General features: G+C 38.9%; 1 non-coding gene across 1 annotated transcript; it reads right to left on the bottom strand.

The window, feature by feature from the left end:
- Positions 1-20,054: 20,054 nt before the first annotated feature.
- LOC118758930 (U6 spliceosomal RNA) lies at positions 20,055-20,156 on the bottom strand. Its single transcript, XR_004995879.2, has one exon. It is a non-coding gene; the product is annotated as a U6 spliceosomal RNA (small nuclear RNA).
- Positions 20,157-23,433: the final 3,277 nt, after the last annotated feature.

Below are 23,433 nucleotides of genomic sequence, written 5' to 3'. Positions count from 1 at the left end.
CAGTCTCTATTACACAGGCACCATACACTCCTCTAAATGAAAAGCCACAAAACAAAATCAATAACAGAAAGAACATTTAAAAATTACAACCACATGAAGTTAAATAACATGCTACAGAATTAACCATGTGTTGCTGAAGAAATGAAAAAGAAAATAAAAAACATTTTTGGAGAAAACAATGCTACTAAACGACCTAAGAGTTAGTGAAGAATTTAATAATAGAAAAGCAATTATTTTGAAGAAATGAAAATAAAAACAAAAATATCAAGACCCACAAGTTGCAGCAAAACAGTACTGAAGGGCTATTGATCTTATATTTTGCATGAAGGTTGACTTATATCAGAGAGAACATATGATATTTGTCCTTTGGGATTGACTTATTTCACTAAGCATAATGGTCTCTAGTTGGGACCATTTGGTTGCAAACGGTAGAATTTCATACTTTTTAATGGCTGAATAGTATTCTATGGAGTAGATGTACCATAGTTTCTTTATCCACTTTTCTTTTGACAGGCATCTGGGTTGTTTCCATGTCTTTGCTATTGTAGATTGTGCTGTTGTTTTCTACTTTACTTATTTCATTAAGAATAATGGTTTCCAGTTACATTTATTTTGTTGCAAAAAAAGATTTTATTCTTTTTAGGGGCTGAGTAGTATTGCTAATGTATATAGATCATGTTTTCTCTACCCAGTCATCCATTGATGAGCAATTGGGTTGATTCCATATTTTAGCCATTCAGAATTTGATGGCAATTAACTTGGGTGTATAAATAAACCTTCCATATGCTGATTTCATTTTGTTTTGGTAAATTCCCAGGAGTGGGATGGTTGGGACATATGATAGATCACTGAGGATTTTCCAAACTGTCCTCCATAGTGATTTTACTAGTTCACATTCATGCCAACAGTGGATTAGTGATGAATTGCCTTAATTAATTAATTAATTGTCTTGCTTATAGTAATGACTGACTTTGTTATTTTTCTTATCAGTTTTCTAAGATTTACCATTAGCTGTACATTGTTTGACTTTTTGCTTTGTGTGAAAGTCCTCATGTAATGACTGGTATTCTGGTGGTTGAGTGGAGAGGTTTTGAAAAGAGAAGGCTTCATGGCCCTCATGTGATGTCGGTGAGCTGGTCTTTTGCTCCTAGACAACATGTTAGATAATGGGCAAAATGCTCAATGAGGATGACACTGCTGAAACCACTGAAGGTTCATGTGATGACAAAGCAACTGTTGTCCATAATGAAGAAAAAAGCTGGTTTTTAATTCCTATTTTAAACTGCTATTGGTAGAGTTGGTGTTGGTTTTAGTAGTTAAGATGCCGGCACCTCACACTGAATTATCTGAGGGCGATTGACCAGCTCTGGCTCCCATCCCAACTTCCTGTTGTTGCAGACCCAGGGAAGCAGATGGCTCAAAAAAAATGGGTTCCTGCCACCCGTATTAGAAACTTGGAGTGCTTCTGGCTCCTGGTTTTCAGCCTTGCCTGGTACCAACCATTTAGATCCTTTGGAGAACAGACCAGTGAATGACTGGCAGCTCTCTGTCTCTCTAATAATACTAATACTAATACTAATAGTAATACTAATACTAATAGTAATACTAATACTAATACTAATACTACTAATAATAAATTGCTTCCATGGGGAAGGTCCAGAAAAATAAAATAGATCAGAAGTTTTTCATAGTTTAGAGAAAAACTAAATTGTACTTATTTGAGAGAAGATATTTAATTTCTATTGGTTTTCTAGGGACAATTGATTGAGAAATATTTTAGTATGAACTCCACTATTCCACTTTTTAAGGTATTGTGTAGCAAGCTTATGAGAAATGTTTTTCTGCCCAAAGTTTATTTTCTGATATCTGAGTGCCTTATTTAATGCAAATGGGAGAATTTGCTGTAGAAATTTTTTTAACCTATTTTGTTTGTATGTTATTTGAGTTTGAAAGACTATGAATAAAGTGGACATCAAGATTTCATTCTACCATGCTGTGACTGTTTTATTTTAAGTAAATAACGGGTCCATAATCCACACTGCAGTTTCTACCAGGAAAATGAGTTTAATGAGTTGTTCCAATTATATGAATAAGAAAATTGTCAGGTTGGAATTGCCCCTTTAAGATACTGGTTTCTTCTTTTAAAATGTAAATGTAAAGGTAAATTAATTTTGAAGAAATTTGTTTTCCATATGAAGTGATGTCCATGACACAGTAGTGGAATTGTCTTTAATTCTCATAAAAGAAAGCTTTAAAACACATGTTGAGGATTGGAAGTACCTCTGTACAATACTGTAGCCAGGGAAGAATTTCCATTGCTTCACTTTTCCTTATTTTACTTTCAGATTTGCCAGTGATATTTCAAAGTCAGAATTTAACTCGGAATGGGCAAAACTACAAGCCTAAATGGACTTTCCATTAATAACCAGGTTTAGACATTTTTCTATTTTGAGTAGTCAAATTGATTTAGATTTAAAAATACAAAATTGATAGTTTCAAAATTTCTATACAATCATGTGATTCTTCCTAGTTTTTGCTCAACTCTAGGGAGGAGTAGGAGTTCGAGATGAGCAGTATGTAGTGTGTGTATCTATCTATCTATCTATCTATCTATCTATCTATCTATCTATCTATCTAGTTGGGAACAAACCTGAATGATGACAATCCCTTATTCTTACTTCTGTCCTGTCCTATTGCCATAATAGTTTGCATGGACAGATTGGTATCAGGACACCATTTTAACCCTCACTGGGATGTCTTAACTATGCAAGTGACACTCTTATTCTGTTCCAGAACTCTCTGGGGAAAGATGAAATGGTTATGTGGCTTTTTGAAGAGACACACATGCTTACTTGCAATTTACTTGCTCTAGTGTTTCTATATATTTGGCTTAGAACATTTTATTCCCAGTTTTGTTAAATTGTTGAGCTCATCTTTTACTGCTAATTTAGGCAAACTTGATCATAAAGTTTTTTTTTAACCTCTCAATCTGTTTACTGATTTAAGGAGGAGAAAATAATATATACTCCCAGCTGATGAAACTGCCTTAATAGTAGAAGCAAGAAGTCAAATGTCTTGAGAACGTTCCTAATACAAGTTCAATTTATTATCTAGAAGACCAGAACACACAATTGTACCTAACAGTAGTGGTCATGTAACACTGTGTTCTCTAGTATTAATCTACATTCCAGAACCTAAACCAGGATAATATAGAACTCAAAAGCTCACCGGCTAGCTCCTGTTTTAGCCACTTCCAGGGGAGGGAGGTATTTTTGTGCAGCATCTCTAGCAGTGGTAGTGTGAAGGCAACCCAGGGATGGCAGGTTTCCCAGGTTAATCCATTTTGTCCTTCTCCTTGGTGTAACCTCTTGTTTGTCTGCCTGTTTGGATTTGCTAATGGCGTCTACCTCTGGCATTCATTTCTCTTCTGTCCATAGTGACCCATGTGTACTCATGGTTACTATGTGAGCTCAGTGTCTGAGTTTCAAAGTCATTACCTTCACTAAAGGCTTGTGTCTGAGGTTGTACAACCTGGTGCCAAGTGGACAAGAGAGCACGCTGGGACAAGTGAGTGTAAATAGAAGCTGAAAAATATAATCTGTTGTTATAGCAGCCAGTAGAAATGTGGCAGATGAAAAATACTACATTTTTTCTCCTTGCCCAGATGCTAGAAATTCTCATTCAAATGAATACTAAATAAGTTTGATTGGTAGCTATGTGATTATTAACATTGAATTTACATTCCCCAAGGCACAATTCTTTTTAATAAGGAAACTATTTTTTTTCACATTTGGTCTGTTGCATATATGGCTATCGTATATGAAAATGAAATTATTGGGAAATATGATAATAGGAAATCCTCTCCTATCCATATCTTGTTGATAGCTAAGTGGATTTACTTTATTGCTATTTTACCTGATTTTGAGAAATTTAGAGTAATTTACATAATTTGGTTAATCAAAACATGAAAGTACAGGTGGGAATTTGGCACAGCAGTTGAGCTATTGCTTGGGATGCCACATTACATATCAGACTGCCAATGTATGAGTCCCAGCTCTACTTCCAGCTGCAGTTTCCTGTTAATGTTCAGCATGTAAAGGGTTCTCCAGTGGTTGAGTCCTTGAAGGCATCAGGTGATGGCTCAAGTAGTTCTGCTACCCATGTGGGAGGCTTGACTTGATTTCTAGCTTTTTCCTTTTGCCTGGCCCAGCCCTCGATGTAGTGGGTCCCTTGGAAAGTAAGCCAGTGGATGGGTTTTTTTCTTTCTTTTAAATAAAATGAAAAAAAATATAAGTGACTTGTTTTATGAAATAAACCTGTTTGCTTAGGATTTCATCTCAATAATTCCTGGATATGGTTATATAGGAGAGCAAGGGATAATAAAAATCTGGAGAGTTTATGGAAATGTTTTCCCCGTCAACCATACTGGTCAGAAGCTGAGACAGTCGTGGGCAAGTTTATGGATTGAAAAGTTGAGAACTCAGGAAATCTAGTAACTGAGGTATAGAATACTTTATAAGTCCATTTTATAAGTCAGAATGAAAGCTAAGGTTGTCTTTCTGAAGTTCAGACAATGAGAGCCAGAAACTGCTACAGTGGGGATTCCAACACAGAAACACCAAAATCCAAATCAGTATCTTGGAAAGAAGAGTCCATGACAGGAAAAGGGACAAGCATAGTGAACCAGAGTGGCTTCACCATGAGACACTTTCCTGCTCCAGGTTTCAATGTCTCCTGAGATACAAGAACCCTGCCCTGTGCTGCCCAGGCTCTGCAGCAGCAGGTCATTAGAGCAGCAGGTCACTGAGTCTGGGTAGTGAGGACTAGAAATGGTAGCATGAAAGCAACCCAGAGATGGCTAGTCCCCAAGGGTAATCCTACAGCCACTGAGTTACACAGCTAACTTCTCAATTTAAGGGTTCTTCTTTGTGTAAGTTCATCTAAATAAAACCAAACCAACTATAGCCTTTGGAATGCAATGGAAAAATTCTGCAAAGCACATAATTCTCCCTTAAAGTAGTAACCTCTGGGCATAGAATTGAAATGTGAATATAAATCAATGTCTAATTGATGACATAAAAAGAAAGATGCCATTTCCTCTTCTTACTCCTCTCTTTAAAATTGATTTATTTTATGTTTATAGGCATTCTATTTCTGTTGGCAGTTATCCATTTTACAAGATTATTCCTGGCTCTGCTCTTGCAAACCTATCATTGGCCTCAAAAAGGTAATTGATTCCTTAGTTGTAATTCTCATTTGAGAATGAGGCCAACTACACCCCCTGAATATTTTAAAGTTTATAGTGTTGAATGGGCTAAGGGCATTTTATGAAGTATTTCTTTGCATTTTAAAAAGATTTTATTTATGAGATTTGGGGATGTGGGCGGGAGAGAGAGAGAGAGAGAGAGAGAGAGAGAGAGAGAGAGAGAATGAATGAATGAGAATGAGAATATTGAGGAAGATGGGCTTGGGGGAGAGAGAAAGAGCCTCACAATGACTTACAATGACTGGACCTGAGCCAGGCTGGAGAGCAGAAAACTAAAACACCAGTCTCCTAAGAGCATGGTAGCAGTCCAGTTACTTCAGCCATCATGGCATCACTCTGCCACAAGGAGTCTGCAGTAGTGGGAAGCTGGAGCTATGGATTAGAACCAGGAATCAAACCCAGGTACTTCAGGATAGGATGCAGGTGTCTTAACCCCCAGGTCATTGCATTGTTTTCCTAAATGACTGCAGGAATATTCACAACCTTCTAATGATGTCACATCATTCAGTTTTACAGCAATTCAAAACTGTGGGGAGTTATGCAATCATTTATCCACAAAGGTGAAATTGACTGACTAAGGAGAGCAAGATGGCAGAAGAGGGTTAGGACAGGTTAAAATGAATGGAGAAGGATCAGTTGAGAAGAGGGCCTGATCTGGAAAGCAGGACAGGTTAATGACAGAGGGACACCTGGAGACCCGTGCACACAGGGGAGCAGTAGAGGCAGTGGAGCAGATCTGCCGTGAACAGATACCCGAGCAGCGGTCAGAGCTCTAGCAGTGGCCAAGTGGGAAAAAGAGATTATTGGGAATTCAGGAGTTGAACTGCAGGTCCTGCTGATTTTTAAAAAATCTAACCATAAGCAGAAGCAGAGTGGTAGAGCCCTAGCAGTTGGGTGTACGAACAGGATGGATTTCATGGCCCAGACACCCATCAAATGGTACATTGGGTACCATTTGATTGCTGTGGCAAAAGTTCTGTAGCTGTGTATGCAGTAACCTAGGATAGAACTCACCTTTAGCTCAATGCATGTCATTGATTGATTCAACAAGGAAAATAATATTGACTTGGTATCCCATAGGTTCCATCTAAAATAAGTCTAGGTTGTCCCCAGACCTAAAGGTCAGCTGTTTTTACAAAAAGAGCTCTACTGGCAACCAGGTGGGAACAGGAGTTCACCAGGGAACTCAGGAGGTAAACCTAGCCTTAAAATTGCTGGTCCTGATAATTTGTTTAATCCAACCACAAGCAGAAGCTGAGTGGCAGAGCCCAAACCATCAGGTGTGGGGACAGGGTGGATTTAATGGTCCAGATTTCCACCAATGCCACATTTGCTATCATTTTGTACACTGAGGCAAAGGCTTTTTTTTAGATTTATTTTATTTTTAATGGAAAGTCAGATATTCGGAGAGGAGGAGAGACAGAGAGGAAGATCTTCCGCCTGATGATTCACTCCCCAAGCGACTGCAACAACTGGAGCTGCCCCGATCCGAGGCCAGGAGCCTTGAACCTCTTCTGGGTCTCTCATGTGGGTGCAGGGTCCCAAGGCTTTGGGCTATCCTCGACTGCTTTCCCAGGTCACAAGCAGGGATCTGGATGAGAAGTGACATGGCTGGGATTAGAACCACCCACCCATATGGGATCCTGGTGCATGCAAGGTGAAGACTTTAGCCACTAAACTACCGTGCCAGGGCCAGAGGCAAAGGCTTTTGGGAGATGGACAACATGAGCTGAGCTATCATACAGTAAGCCAGGAGAGAATTCACCTCTGGCTCAATACGTTGCATTGGTCTCATTGGAAAAACAGTACTGACTTGACATCCCATGGGTTCTATGCAAAATAAGTTCAGGTTGCTTCCAAACCCAATTGCCAGCAGTTTCTGGAAAGAAGAGAAAAGAAAAAAATTCATTCAACAGGCACCACTGGCAACCCTGTGGTTGAGGTTAAAGTCATAGTGGTGACTCTCTCATCCCAGATATTGTTGGAACCTGCAGCAGGAGAAAGGCTGAGCAGGCAATGGTGTGGCCACTGCATGGTATCATGGGGGTAGATAGTGGTGAGCTGGGAGTTAGGGCTGTGGAGACCATAGTAGAAGCATAGCACAGGAGTCCTAGACTGAAACTCGCTGGAGGGAGTGGCAGGAGTGACAGCAAAGAAAAAACAAGGCCCTGAAATATATCAGTAAATTTGACCTGTAGATCTGTGGACAATAAATCTTAAAAACTATCCCAAAGGGAAGAATCTGCTAATCAGAGTTGCAATGACCAAGAGAAAAAGAAGAGACAGAGGCAACATGAGGTTACTGATTCCTCCCCAGCATAAGAGCAAAAGCCTTTGTCAGCATCAGAGTTAGCTGAGGAAAATATCAAGAAACTGGGGGATAAAGAATATTTTAAACATTGTTATAATGTTCATTAAAAACAATGAGAAGCACATACAGAAGTTCAAGGAATTTAAGGAATATGTTACATAGGATATAGCAACATTGAGATAAAATCAAGCCAAAAATTATTAAAAATGAAGGACACAATACAGCAAGTTAAAAATTCAATGAAAGGCCTCAACAATAAAATGACTGAAGCAGAAGGAAAATATCTCAGAATTGAAAGACATCATCTGCAATAACAATGGAACAGTGGCTAAAATCCTAGTCTTGCATGCTCCAGTATCCCATATGGGTTCCGGTTCGTTACCCAGCCTGCTCCACTTCCCTTCCAGCTCCCTGCTTCTGCCCTGGGCGAGGGGCTGAGTTGGAGGGCAATGGAGGATGGCCCAGGGCCTTAGGACCCTGCACCTGCACGGGAGACCCGATAGAAACTCCTGGCTCCTAGGTTCGGATCAGCTCAAATCTGACTATTGTGGCCACTTGAGGAGTGAGCCAGCAGGTGGAACATCTTTCCCTTTGCATCTCCTCCTCTCTGTTGATCTGCCTTTTTAACAACAACAACAAAAAATCTTTTAAAAAAGGAGAAATAAGAAATAACTAAGAATGAATAAATTAGTGGATCTTAATGTTCAAAATGGTGAATTAGCTTCTAGAAGACAGGACAGACATATACAATCTTCTTTTGCCTTAAACACAACTTGGGATAATTTTATATTATTATATATTACTATTATTATTTTATTACATATTATATTATTATATATTATTACATACACTTAAAAAGATGCAAAACTACTAATATTGTACTTCTTGGCAGTGAAATTAACAAGTGCATTTCTTTTATTTTGCATTTGGATTCTATTTTTAAGGCTATTCATTGGCTATCAAATGAGTGTGTAAGAGGAAGCTCAATTGTCTCTCTTAAATTCAAGAGAGGTAAAAGACAGAAAATAATGATATCTTAACTTTTGTGGAAAAGTGAGCTCTTTGTTGCTGTGTCATTAAATGGCAATAGCAGCCAAGTGTCTTTGGGAGAAAATAATAACTTCACAGTTTATAAACATAGTGTTGCCACACAGGGTTCTGTCTGCAGCTTTGACCTCTTATGACACATTCCTAAATCCTTCTTTTTGAGGGCTTGGGATCCACATGAATGGCAGCAGAAAGGATAAATAGGTACACTACAGTCAGAAAGAGCTGCCACTTTTACCACCAACAAAGACATCAAATTGCTTAAAACAGAATGAGTGAGTACAAATATAAGAGAGGGTTGGTATATTGGGCCAAACTGAGCTGCTGAATAAAAAGTACAAGATTAAGAACTAAGCATATGAATTCTGGGTTCACAGATTTGCCTGTGATTTACTTTTATGAACTGTTAACTAGCAATTGCAAAGGTAATTGGTTTCTCTTTAAGAATAGGGTGGACAATGCAAGTTGCAGAAACTTCATTATAGTCACATGGCTCTACCTTGATTTGAACCTACAATTCCAGATTTCATGTTAAAATTTAGCAGAGTACATGTAGTTAAACTGAAACCAAAGTAGGACAATATATTCGGTTTGTGTTAAAAAATTCTCATCCAGATCTTGAATGGATAAGAACTTCTAACAAACTGATCCATAAGGTGTCAGAATTATTCCGTTTGTGAACTCAGAGAGACAATTCAGTAGAGTGCTTGCACAATCATGACCGGTAGACTTTCAGCCCTCTGCACCATTCAGTCATATAACTCTTTACTTAATGATGAAAAAACCACAGTCCAGAAAACTTTTTGACTGTATATCCCTTATATGGAAAATGTGGAGTACATGGTGACAGAGACCCCATTACAAAGTAAACAATGTGACATTGTGTTACAAAGGCAATACTCTGAAGTAGAGTGAGAAAAAGTACTATCTGGAAAAATTGAGCTGTTAGGACTCAGCTTTTAGACACGAAGTCCTACATCAGCCACAAGATAACTAAGTAAGCTTGGTTAAGTTGTTTCTTAGAATTTTGAATTCCTTGGGTGAACAGTATGGAGGCTAAAGGTTGCCAAAACAATTGGTATGACTTACATTCATACATAGAGGTCTATTATGTCATGTTCCTACATTTAAATATATTTAAAGTTATAATAAAAAAGCAAAAAAGAGTTTGGACCCCGTATAAAAAACAGGAATATTCTACTTCCATCCCATGTACCGAACATGACACAATCAATAAATGATGTGATCTCTTTTATGTTAAATCTCTGTGGTTCATTTTGTAATTGTCTAAAATTGAGATGAGATTATTTCAGGCTGTTTTTAGGAGTCCTCAATCAAAATCATCTGCCTCACCATGATTTAGTACTGTTACATTCTTGACCATACTTGCTTGGTCAATTTACATGAAAATGTATGCATATGGACTACACTAAGAGTCTTGTTTGGCATGTTTTAAAGTGATTCATACTCATTTCATATTAAAATCAATGCCAGGTCTCTGCATTTATTTTGAAGGTAACACATGTGAACAATTAAAAATAACAATGTTGTTTTTCATAAGATGCATCTTTATGTGCAAGTGATTCATGCTTACTATTTCTCCCTCCAGTGTTTCCACTGAAATCTACCTATGAATAAGCTATGAGACAGTCATCGAACATTTTACCTGCTTGTAAGGCTATGTTGTATCATTTCTCTTATATAAAATCTCTCAATACAGATTTCATTTACTACAACAACGTTAGTGGAATCAGCAAGCAATTTTTCCTGGGATTATATATAAACAGAAAGTCATGGGCACCAAGTAAAACTCTCCAGTGAAGTTCAGATAATAACCAAACGACAGAAGTATTTGTTTATAGAAAAATAAACTATCGACAAATGGCTACAATGACCAGAGCTAAACTGGTCTAAAGATGGAAAGTTTCTTCTGGGTCTCCTATGGAAGTGCAGGGGCTAAGGACTTGAGCCATCCTTCACTGCTTTCCCAGACCGTAAATAAGGAGCTAGTTTACAGACTGGATAGTTGCCCAACCTGGATCCAGGATACAAACTGGATAGGTGCCCATCTGGGATGCTGGACCTGACAGGCAGATGATTATGCAACCATGTTGGCTCCACAGGTCAGAATTTCTAAAGGAAGTATTCCTTACTGGAACGATGCTTTGTACAGAATGAGAAATATTGATGTGTTCACTGTTGAACTCTTGGCATAATCAGGCTACTGGGGATGGTCAGATTTGCAAAAATCCCAAGAAAAACCATGTAAATCTGGTGCCTTGGGAGCCTGTGCTACATAAGGGCCTCATTCTCAGAACACATTGCATTCCCTTGTCCTGCCTATTCCCCTTGTTTTTGTCCATGGTATGACTTGTGTGATAGCCATCATTGATGTTCAGACTTGACTTAACTTCTTTTTGTTCCTTTTTTTTTAAAGGAAGCAGCTTGAATTTTATTTACAATTTTAGTTTCAATGGAAGTCCAGTAAGTCAGCTGACTCCAATTCAATATCTGCCTAGAAAATAACAAACCTGGCGCCTTCCTTCCTAAGTAAAATTGAAGCACATAGCCCAAAATTTTACTAACTGGGACCTGAGTTTGGTAGAGCAGTGAAACCACCACCTGTGATGCTTGTATCCCATATGTGTTATGGTTGGAGTCCGGCTGCTCTATTTCTGATCCAGCTTCCTGCTGATATACCAGAGAAAGCAGCAGAAGATGGTCCAAGCTCTGGCACCCCTATACCCATGTGGAGAACCTGAATGAAGCTCCTAACCTTGGCATGACCCAGTCCTAGCCGTTTTTGGCCATTTAGGGAATGAACCAGCACATGCAAATCTCTAACACCCTCAGTTCCCCTCTAAGTCGGCCTTTCAAGTAAACAAATAAATCCTAAAAAAAAATCCTACTAACTGACTCAAAGGCCGAATGTTTTGAAAGTTAGTATAAACACTTGAGTATCGCAGATCTTATCTTTGAATCTGACAATTCTAACATGTAAAAAGTACAAGTTTCCATTGAAATCCAAAATGGATAGTAACAAAAACATAGTCAGAACACATGTTTTATTAATAATCTGCAAACTACTTCTTCCACTTCCAGACACACTCCTGTTCTCTGGCACAAAAACAAAACTAAGGAATTATGACCAACCCCTATTCTCTAAGACATACTAACTCTAATGCTATTTTAAGTTTTTCAGAATTGATTTGAAAGGCTGAGAGAGGAATAAAGAACTTTCGTCTGCTGGTTCACTTCCAAAATAACTACAACAGTCCAGGATGAATCAGGCCAAAGGCAGGTGTTCAAACCATATGTGTTTTCCACATTGTGTGGAAGGGACCCAGGCACCTCGGCCATTTCTCCCGCTTCCAAGGGACTGCATCAGCAGGAAACTGGGTGAGGAGTAGCTAGAGCTTGAACCTAGATACTCCAACCCACTATGTAGTTATCCCAAGCAGCACCTTAAAGCAGTACCACAATGCCTACCCCATATTTGTATCATGAAATAACATACCAGATAGCAGTGGTAACTTTCATTTTCATCATTTTTAAAGACCAACTTTGCCAACAGAAGTCACACCTAGAAAAATTTTCATTTTTAAAGAAAATTGATTGAATTGGATATATATAGATTATTTCCAATGTACCAACAATATTTCTCTCTTATGTTTGATTTCCTTTTAGAATACCCAGGGGAATTTTCATTTATGTAGCTGGCTTACCAGTATCTACATAGTAGCTCTGGTTGCTTCTAGGAAACTCTTTCTTTTTGTGAAATTTTGGAAGTAAGCATCCCTTCTAAAGCAACCTGGTCCACCCAGAGAAGCCGAGGCATTTAAGGACACTCTGGTTTTTTTTTGCCATGTCTGTGGCAAGAGCTTTGCAATCTTAGAGAATTGCTGGTGATCTATATCATCTGTTTTCTACAGAATCTTGAAAGACATAGTCTTTGTGAGTGCCATCTTTGAGAGTGGTTTTGCGACTACAGGCATGACATAAAATGTGTGAGTATTATTGCCAATTTAGCTTTATGTAGGTGAAGCTGCTGGATTGCCCTTAAGCACATGTGCTGCCAGGGGAATGAATGGTTAGGAGAATTCTCAGTATTATTTTGACACCTGTAAATAACTTGCTTCCCTGTAGTTGGTTCTTCTTGTTTTAAACTTGCTTGCACATATATACTTTAAAAATTTTACTTATTATTATCATTTTATGATACAGTTCCATAGGACCTGGGATTTCCCTTATCCCCTCCCCAAATCCCACCCCCTACTGAGTCCCCTATATCATTACTAAAGCATAGTTCTTCATACACAGCCATATGTCCATTGTTGTGGGCATGGACAATGACAGAGAGTCCAGCATCCTATTGTCAAGATATAGTAAAAAAAAAGTCATTGGGAGTCCATCTTTGATCTGGAAGTAGAGACTCGTACTGCATTGTATCCTCACATCTGGATATGATAGTCTCCATGACATAGTTACTATGCATCCCCTTAAATAAAAATCCACCTAACAAAATCAACAATAGGAAAGAAAGCAGAAATTTACAATGCTATGGAGTTAAATAACATGCTGCTAGATACGATAGTCTCCATTACACAGTTACTGTATATCCTGTTAAATGAAAAGTCCGACAACAAAATCAACAAAATCAACAGGAAGGAAAAATAAATCAACAATACCATTAAGTTAAATAACATGTTGCTGAATGACTAATGTGTTGCTGAAGAAATGAAAAAGAAAATCAAGAACATTCTTGAAGAAAATGATGCTACTATGAGTCGCTGATGAATTTAATGAGGAAAAAAGTGTTTTGAAGAACTGAAACTAAAAAAAGAACAAAATCCGTGAGATATAGTTTCTGCTGTTCTCATATAGGCAACAAATGGATGAGTTTTGTTTTTAATTCATTCTATTAATCTATGATGTTTAATTGATGAGTTTAAGGCATTTACATTCAGGGATAATATGAATAGGTGGTAATTTGGTCCTGTCATTTTAGCAATGGGCTGTTCATTGATTAGTCTTCTGTTATTTTACTGGGATGGTCTTCACATTTACCTTGGTTTTGGTGGGTGCTGTTCCTCTTCTCTTTCAAGAGAATATAAGTTTCATTTGGAGGTCAGGTTTGGAAGAGCATATTCTTTTAACTCTTCTTTACTGTGGAAGAATATTATTTCATTTTCAAAGACAAAGAAAAGTTTTGTTGGGTATGTTATCCTGTGCTGACATATTTTGCTTTTAGAATCTGGAATATGTTGCCTTCTGGCCTGTAGAGTTTCCTGTGAGTGGTCAGCTGTGAATTTCACTGGCATTCCTCTATATGTCAATTGATTTTTTTCACGTGCACATTTAAGGATCTTTTCGTTATATTTCAGTTAGGAGAGTTTGATCATCATGTGTTGTGGTGAAGACCCCTATGGTCAATGATGTTGGGAGTTTTGCGCCAGCCACCCACCCCCGGATGTTGTTTCCCAGTTCTTTCTCTAGATTAGGGAAATTTTCCCTTATTATTTCATTAAACACATTTCTAAACCCAGCTTCTCTTTTCTGTACATTCTGGTTCTCCCATGACTCTTATATTTGGCCTTTTAATAGTTTCTTTTAGTTCTTGAATACTTTTTTGGCTTGATCCAGCTCTGCTACCAGCTTTTTGTTTGTTTCCTCTGGTGATAGGAAATATCTTCTAATTTGAGATTCTTTCTTCTGCTTGCTTCATTCTATTTTGGAGACTCTCCAATGTATTTCTAATTTGCCACATTGTATTTTTCATTTCTGATATATCAGCTTTCATCTGATTCATTTCCTGTGTGACATCTTCCTTAAATTCCTTGAATGCCTCCTTAATGTGCATTGTTGATAAGAAGCTTTAAAACAAGTGTTTTGAATTCTCTATCCCCCATTTTCTCAATGTCTTCCTCAGTGAACTCTGAGGTTGGCATAAGCTTTTGCTCCTTTGCAGGGGAGTCTTCAGGAATATTCATTGTGCCTCTGTCTCTTCTTTTGCTCTTGGTCATTGTACTTTTGGTTAGCAGAATCTTCTCTTTGGGGCAAGTTTCTAAGCTGTGTCATCACAGGTCTACAGTTCGAATTTACTTAATGTGCTTGGTACACGGCTCTTCATTTGCAGTCACTTGTGCCACTCCCTGTAACGACTTCCAGGTCTGGGTTCTTATGTTAGATTTCCACCACAGTCTCTGTGTCTCCAGCTCCTTGGCTTATCACTCTCCACCTCTTGTGATGCCGTGCTGAGGCTGCACCGTTGTCTCTGCAACCTTTCTCCCACTTCTGGTTGGAGCCGGTCCCAGGATCAGGGAGACACCAGGTGTCCTGTATGGCTAGGTTGTTGTTGGTGGTAATCTTTCAGGAACCTGTTGGCATTTAGGTATGAGGGCCACACAGACCTATTTTGGCCCATACAATGCCATAGTCGGTATTATTTTCCCTGTGGGATCAGTGCAATGCCTTGAGGTCAATGAGTTCTCATGAGCTCAGAGCATGCACACACAGCTCATTCTTGTCCCTGCAGTCCTAGAGCTTTAGTTTTCCACACTGTACAAATTGGCGCCTGAAGTGACACACTACTAGAGTTCTTGATCTGCTGGCCATCAGACCTGAGGACTACCTGGAACTATCTTGATTGGAACCTGTAGGATGCCACATTGTTGCAGTACACTGAGCCAAAAATGAGTTCACTCTCAACTCAGGGCATGTGTTGTCCTGTCCCATAGTTCGTCTCCCTACACAAAATGATGTCCGATTCAGCTATAGGGCTGTGGACTGTCCTTTGAAATCCACTCTGTTCCCATACTGCCTGTTTGGGATCTGCCAATCTCTCTCTGCTCCTGGTTAAATCAAACATACCAGCAGAATGCACAGTTCTTCGGGTTTACTTCTAAGCTCCTGGTGAATGCTCTTTCCCACCTGGTTGCTGGTGGTATTCAGATCACAGCTTGCTGAATGCCTCTGGGATATCAGTCACTGCAACACCACACTGTTGTTTTTGCTGCTTTGCTGTGTCTGTCAGTCTCCCGGTGCCCCCTCTGCTGTTGTTCTGTCCTCTCCTATTTCCTGGAATGTGCCCTCTCTGCTTCACACTGGCTAATGTTTCTCCGTCTGTTTAAACATGTCCTTACCCTATTCTGCCATCTTGATTCTCCCAACTTGCTTGCATATAAAAGCAGAGCATGTAGGTGGATTTTTCTTAATGGATCTCCAGATGTCCTGCAGTTACTGTGTTGTGCTTACCTGGCTGATGAAGCACGGTTTTTGTTTTTTATGAGTGGCATTTAGCTTAGGTCTTTCTGTTTTTATTTCTGTGAGGGTTGAAGTTTTCTTAGTTTTTCTTGGGTCACCACAAATGCCAAATCAGTGTAAGCAGTAGTCCTGCCCGTTGAACACTGAATACAAAATAATCCGTTAACAGTACTGTTCAAGAAAGTCCTTTAGTTTCAGAAAAAAAGACTCTGAATCAACCAAACAGTAAACTCACTGTCCTATGATCATGGGCACAGAATTGTTAAACCTACAACAATTTACTGCAGTCCACATAGTAGTAAGTAATAAATAGTAGTAAGTAATAGTAGTAGTATTACTTACATAGTAGTAATAAATACAAAAAAGGTATTACAGTGACCTAAGATTTCCTCACTCATTCTTTTGATTATTTTCACAGAAGTGATTTTATAAAAGTTCTTTTAATCATCACTGGTCAAAGCTAACACACTGATCCTCAATATTAACTAGTGTCCTGCTTAGCACATAGATCACATAAAAGATTGGAACAAATGATAGCATTAGCAATTTTCATGTGTGAACACGCGCTTTGAAAAGCTTTTAAATTCTCTCCACCGAAAAGACTTATCACACAGTTAACAGAATGGGCTGTAAGGATATCATGAAGAAATTACACATTATTGCTGAGGAAATTAGTCCTGATGAAAAACATGTACCTTCCTGTTTTTGCAGCTTGAGTAATAGGTTCTGTGTTTTCAGAGCTGCAAGCACTGTTTGAAGCAGAAGGGAAACTGTTGTTCTGAAGTTTGTAACAGACTGCGTCATGCCCAGGACTGAGAACTGGAGCACTCTCTGAGACTCACATCTTTGGAACATGTGAAAGAACCAAGAAACTTGTGCCAAGACTGCCTTTCCTTTCAGATTTTCCCTTCACTGTGTTCCCGAACAGAGAGGGAGAGCTTGGTGTTGGAACAGATCAACTGTCAGTTTGTTTAGAATCATATGCCAGAACCAGGGCTGTAAGTTCCTATGCTAACTCAGACCCTATTAGGAGTTTTTAGGTAGTTTTGAAAGTTATGGGTTTTCAACAATTGGGTTAATTAATAGTAAAGAGCATTTAGTTTTTTTCCCTTTTATTGGGTGATAGTTGAACTACTTTCTTTAAATGTCTAAGCTACTCTACAATTATAATATAAATAAATTTGGAAGCTGTCTTATTGCCATTATGCCATTAACATTTACCCATCAAGTATTTATTGGATGGCCAAAGGAGCACTCATATTTTGCTAAGTACTTGGACAAACATATTAATGATGAATAAGTCTGGGGATCTTAACGGTGCCTAAGTTTTTTCCAGAGATGAACTTTTTTTTTACTGGAAGAATCAGTAATTAGGCAAATTTTTTTAGTAGATGAGCAGGTACCTTGTTAATTTTGAATAGTATGGCTGCATTGCTCTGTTATGGCTCTTGCCACTATTAGAAACATCTGGTGCAGAAGAGACATGCCTAAGGCTCTCCAAGGTTGTGAATGTGGGCTCTTTGTTAGCCAGAGTGCAGGAGTATGGAGAGAGTGTGTGTACCTGAAGGAACCACAGTCCATGGTTAGCAGGCAACTTCAGGCATCAGACACCAGGAATGTGTCTGAATTTCATAAATCCACAATGTACTTTACATTATACAATTAGAATACTTTGTTCAGCAAGAAACTTAATGTCTCTAAGATATATTTACAGACTAATTATACACAAGAATTCTAGATCTTCCTGGACTGAGCTGGATCTGGAATATTATAAGGGCCACTTAGGTAGAGGAGCACCCACCTGCTATTTCAAGTAGTCCTCTAAATAATGAGAATTTTCTCAGCTTCAGGGGACATTGTCCTAGAGATATTTCTCTCAGTTTTAGAGTAGAAACTTTTGTTGAACTATCGAGTTCTGTTAGTAGCAGTTCTTGGCAGTCTTAAAAATCTAGTTTGATTCCCTGAAGAAAAAGTTCCTTCTCTGCAAGTGGAGAACCATTGCATTGAGGTTTCTCTCATGCCCCTCAGTGACCAAGTTCTCTGATCACTCTGAATCACTGCAGAAGTCAAGACTTCTCAATCCATTCCTTCAGAATCTGGCCATGTCATATTGATTAAATCCGTAAAACTCAAAACAGTATAGCTCAGTGGTCCTCAAGTTTGGGAAGCATGAACAGTATATGGAAGAGACATGAAAGCAGTGTTTGACTCCAGGTCCCTGATCTCCAGTTCAGCAGGGTGGGGTGAGAACTGAGTCTGGCCTGCTGGCTTGGATGTGGGTGATGCTGTTGCCAAGGTTACTGGTACAGGAATCCTACTTGGTGATAGTATCTACCACTATAGATACTATCCATTCTAACAAAGAAGTGCAGAGATAAACATGAGCAGAAATTCTTTCAGAATTTAGATGGAATTATTCACTTTGAAAACTTCCAAGCAAGTTTTGAAACAATTCGATCTTAAACTATGTACCATTCTGCATTTCATGATGAAATCTAATTCTTTACAGCTCTATTCTGAACAAGACATGAATTATCACTTTGTCCAACATGTCCACAAGGTATACATTACCTACTCTTAGCAGCCACAGATTGACTGCTATTATATTGCTATGTTTATGTTCAAACAATCATTATTTCACTAAACAATTGCCTGAAAACACAAGAATAGTGATGATAGCAATTTAGAAAGGGTTGTATCTCTAAATGCTCTCAGCCAATCCACAGCTTGGACACAGAAAACCCTCCAGGTCTTCCAAAAAAAGAGAAGATATGATATGACCCTGCAAAATCAATATTGGCTTTTTCCCCTACCAGCCCAAATCTCAGTAGCCTAAATGCTGAGGAAGAGGAGATCCTAGAATGACCCTTCAGCTTCCCTCTTTCTCCCTCCCTCTCTTCTCTCTTTTCATTTTCTCCCGCTCCCTCCTCCCCTCCGAGTCTCTTTCTCTTGTCATAAGGAAGCAGCATCTCCTTGCTAAAGCTAGAAGGAAACAGTTATTATTATGTATTATTATTATGTATTCATTCATGATAGGGTATGAATTGAGTGAAGGGAAATGATTTTGTGTTTTAGTCACTGTCTTAAGACTGCTCATAAATCAGTTAAAAGGGCTCCAATGTCAACCTTTAAAAGTTTCATAATGATGTCAAATGATACCAAAATGATTTTTTTAAGAATCCAAGTAACATTTAATTGGTTAACGAATATACTTGTTTTAATATTGTAGGTGCTTTCATCTTATGAACTATTCATTGCAATTGCCATATGCAAGCTCTGATAGTCTGAAAAACATAATACATTTTACTAGGCTAGGTCTGTTAAAATTTATTTCAATTTGCTACCAGGGAGATTCTGAGATCAATTTTTTCTATGAGGTGACAACATAAAGGTCATAAAATGTAGAGTTTCCCTCATCTGAGGTAGTGTCCAGGCAAGCAGACCGTTCTCATTCTTTCTCCCACTGAACTGTAGTGACTTTTCTTCTTCACTGTTTCCAATAAAACAGGAATTTGATTTATAAGAATCTTGTTTTTAAAAAATATTTCTTTTATTTATTTATCTATTTATTTAAATAATCTTACTTAGTTGATTAGGGTACAAAGGGTCAAGGGCTACAGGAAAGTGGGTTATACCATTATTTCCATAGTAATGCCATTTTTCCCCCTATATCTGGGGTCAGGGGAGAAACAAAGGGAAAAGCCCCACCCAGCCTCCCACCCATCCCTGGTCCCTGATGTGAGGCAAGCTCTGAGGGTCCTGCTCAAGCAGTTTTGATAGTTCAACAGGTCTGAATTGCTGTCAGTCTTGCCGTTCCAATCGCGATGAAACTTATTCAGAATCCATTGGCTGACATAATCTCTTCATGGTTGGGGTTCTGAGATCAGCAGTTCAGTTGGAGGGATCTCCAAAGAAACTTCATCTGAGATGATCCCAAACCTGGTTCTTGTGTGAGTTTGCCAGTACAGGGTATGGCACAGTCCGTCGCCCAATCAGTTTATGCACATGCTGGTTGTTGCAATTGCTAAATCAGTTCTGTTTCCAGTGCTGTCTTCCTCATGAACCAACGGGCGTTGTAGTCCAGCTCGATCCTACCCACTTCACACTCGGTCCTCATGCAAACCAGTGGGAGCTGCAGCCTAGTTGGGGCAACTCCCCATAACCCCCCAAAATATGGAAAGCTTCATGAATTTGCATGTCATCCTTGCACAGGGGTCATGCTAATCTTCTCTGTTTCAATTTTAGTATATGTGCTACTGAAGCGAGCACTGATTTGTAAGAATCTTGTAATGAATCTGTGATAGTGAAGGAACAGAGAAAATGGTAACAATATTTATATTTCACAGCCAAGGAAACATACACAGATTAAGTACCACATAAGAATAGACAGGATTACAAGTTTACAGTAGGGTATGGACCTTTTGAATTATACCCATAGGTACAATTGATTTTAATGGCAGTTTTCATTTCACCTGATGGAAGATATAGTTTTGCCTTTTAATAATTGTAAAAATTAATAATGAGATATTTTACATGTTGCTTTCTTCAGATTATGTATTCAGAAACGCAACATACTTCAGTTTGGACTAGCCACATTTCAGTTGGTCTACAGTCATAGGTAAAACAGTAATGTCTAGAATATCACTTTTCTAACCTTACCTACTTCAGCTTCCCCACTAAAAACTGTGTGTGTTGGATTTTCTTATTTCTTGAAGCATTTGAACAGAGACTGTGTGATCACTACAATGATGTTAATGACCAATGTATGTAATTACTATCTCATTCGGTAAATGCATATTGAGTCACTGTAGTATCTTAGTTTTTGTTCCAAGAGCTAGGATGGATTACCCATAGTGAGCAAGATCTACCTGGCTCCAGGATCCATATGTATTTGAACGATCTCATTTCTTTTTCCTGGTTTCTGGAATCTTTTGTTTAGTATAAGTCTCCAGTGATATGAAGTCTCCATCTAAACCCACAGGCCTGTTTCCAGTGAGGAGAAAATGGAAGCTGAGCTTCTCTGATGCACTAAAGGCTTTACACCTATGGGTTCTTTTCTTCTTAACATTATGAAGAGGATAATATTATCTTAGTGGATTTCTGGCACTGGAATCTCATATTAGAGGGTCAGTGTAAGTCCTTGGCCCTCTTTTCTGACCCAGCTTCCTACTTATGCCTGAGAAGACAATGAATATGGTCCAGTGCTTGGGCCCTACTGTACACACGGAGGGCTCAGATGGAGTTCCTGGTTCCTAGCATAAACCTGGCTGTTGCCACAAGTTGAAGGAGTGAACCAGCACATAGGAAGTCTCTGCCTATCTAATAATTGGCCTTTCAAATAAGTAAATAAACAAATCTAAAATAAAAAGTATCAAAGAGAAGTAAAACCTGCTGGTGTTCAGCTATTTGTGCTAACCATGACATTCCTTGGCTGTCAGCAGCTGGGTGCACACTTCATCCCCTTTGACTTTCTGCTGCTCTGTTTCTCGACCTCTCCAAAAGTTCCAGAATTGAAGCTTCTATTGAGCCAAGGTATATAATTGGAGATGTTCCTGTTTTAGACAAAGGAAAAGCATAGAATCTTCGGGTGTCGTAAGGATGGATGCTTGGGCCTGATAGAGAAGCAACAAAAGACTGGGATGAAACGAGCCCATTTATATGAGTGTGTGACTGATTTGATCAAGACTGCCTAGTAAGTGGGAAAAAACTACATTCCATTTTTTGTTTAGCTCCCAGCGAACAACAGCATTTTGTGAATTCAGTTCCTAAGTTCTGCAGGATGCAACTCACTTGGAGTACCTTTAAGCAGTGTTAGGTTACCACCAGAGAGCAGCAAAGATGTGCAGGTAGCTAATGAAAAAAAACAGCTGTAGTTACATAACGACAATGTTTACCCATTAGCCTATCTTTCTTTCTTTTTTTTTTTTTAAAAAAGATTTACTTATTTTTATTGCAAAGGAGGAGAGACAGAGAAGAAGATCTTCCATCTGATGGTTCACTTCCCAAGTTACCGCAATGATTGAAACTGCACTGATCCGAAGCCAGGAGTCAGGAGCTTCCTCTGAGTCTCCCACACAGGTGCAGGGTCCCAAAGCTTTGGGCAGAGAGCTGGATGGGAAGCAGGGCTGCCAAGATTAGAACCAGTGCCCATATGGGATCCTGGCACATTCAAGGCGAGGACTTTAACTGCTATGCTATAGCGCTGGGCCCCATTAGCCTATCTTACTATTTCAACTTTTTCTCTCTGGGGTTTACGTGTATAAGTGCATAATTCCAATGATGTATGGAATCAGGTGGGGAGGGTTTTCTGATTTTTCCAGAAGCTCTGGGATATGGGTCAAAAACAACTCAGTTTTTCTACACTTGCCCATACTATAGCCTGAAGATGATGAATCAGAAGTTTGACAACACTGTGTTATATCTCTAGATCCAGAGTTATAAAACTACTGAGCACAGGCCAGATCCAGAATGCTGCTTGTATTTATTTATTTATTTATTTATTTATTTATTTATTTATTTATTTATTTATTTATATTGGAAAGGCAGATATACAGGGAGAAAGGTCTTCCATCTACTGGTACACTCCCCAAGTGGCTGCAATGACTGGAGCTAAGCTGATCTGAAGCCAGGAGTCAGAAGCTTCTTATGGATCTCCCATGTGGATGTACTCTTTGGACCAATTTCTACTGCTTTCCCAGGCCACAAACAGGGAGCTAGAAGGGAAGTGGAGCAGCTGGGACATGTACTAGCACCCATATGGGATCCTAGGTGCATGCAAGGCAAAGATTTAGCCACTAGGCTATTGTGCCAGGCCCGGACTGCTGCCTGACTTTATAAATAAAGTTTTATTGGTACATCACTGCATTCGTTTTGCTCATGTCTTGTTGGTAGCAACTTTCACATTACAATGACAGAAGCAGTTGTGACTTTATGAAGGTGTAGCCTGCAAAGCCTAAGCTGTTTTGTTATTATCTTGTGTTTTATAGAAAAACTATACTAGCTGCTGCTGTATACCACCTTGGTATTTTAAATTTAAAGTGTGAAAAAATATGTGGAACAGAGAGTCATGGTGGTTTCTCTGATTCTCTCCAGATCCAAGATTTTGTGACATTTTGGTCACAGTGTTTTGGGGTGTGTTTCGTGGCCCCCAACCTTCAGTGGTCCTTTCCTGGACAGCTCTCTCAGTGGATTCCTGATAGATTGGTCTCAGTCCCTCATTTGGGCTGCTTTCCCTGGCTGCTTTTCTGTTTTGATTCCACTTAGAATGTCTGATCTTTACATAGCACCTTTATTTTAAATTATTTTCTGGCTTCCAAGGTGACTGGCAACTCAATACTTAAAATAAGTCTTCTGGCTGTTTACACATCTCCTGAAGGTAAAAAGCACTTGCCTTTCTTGCTCACTTTCTCATTTCTGTCTTCTAGAGAATCCAGTCTTAATGCCATGTATTGAACAGCTTGGCGAGCTTGTATGATAGATACCTCAGGGAAACCTGGTGTTGGACTTGCACATTTTGAAATTTGTCTTAATGTCACCTAAGAGAGCA

The sequence above is a fragment of the Ochotona princeps genome, chromosome 3 (genome assembly GCF_030435755.1).
Source record: "Ochotona princeps isolate mOchPri1 chromosome 3, mOchPri1.hap1, whole genome shotgun sequence".
NCBI classification, from domain to species: Eukaryota; Metazoa; Chordata; class Mammalia; order Lagomorpha; family Ochotonidae; genus Ochotona; species Ochotona princeps.
This window is presented reverse-complemented; position numbering and strand designations above follow the sequence as displayed.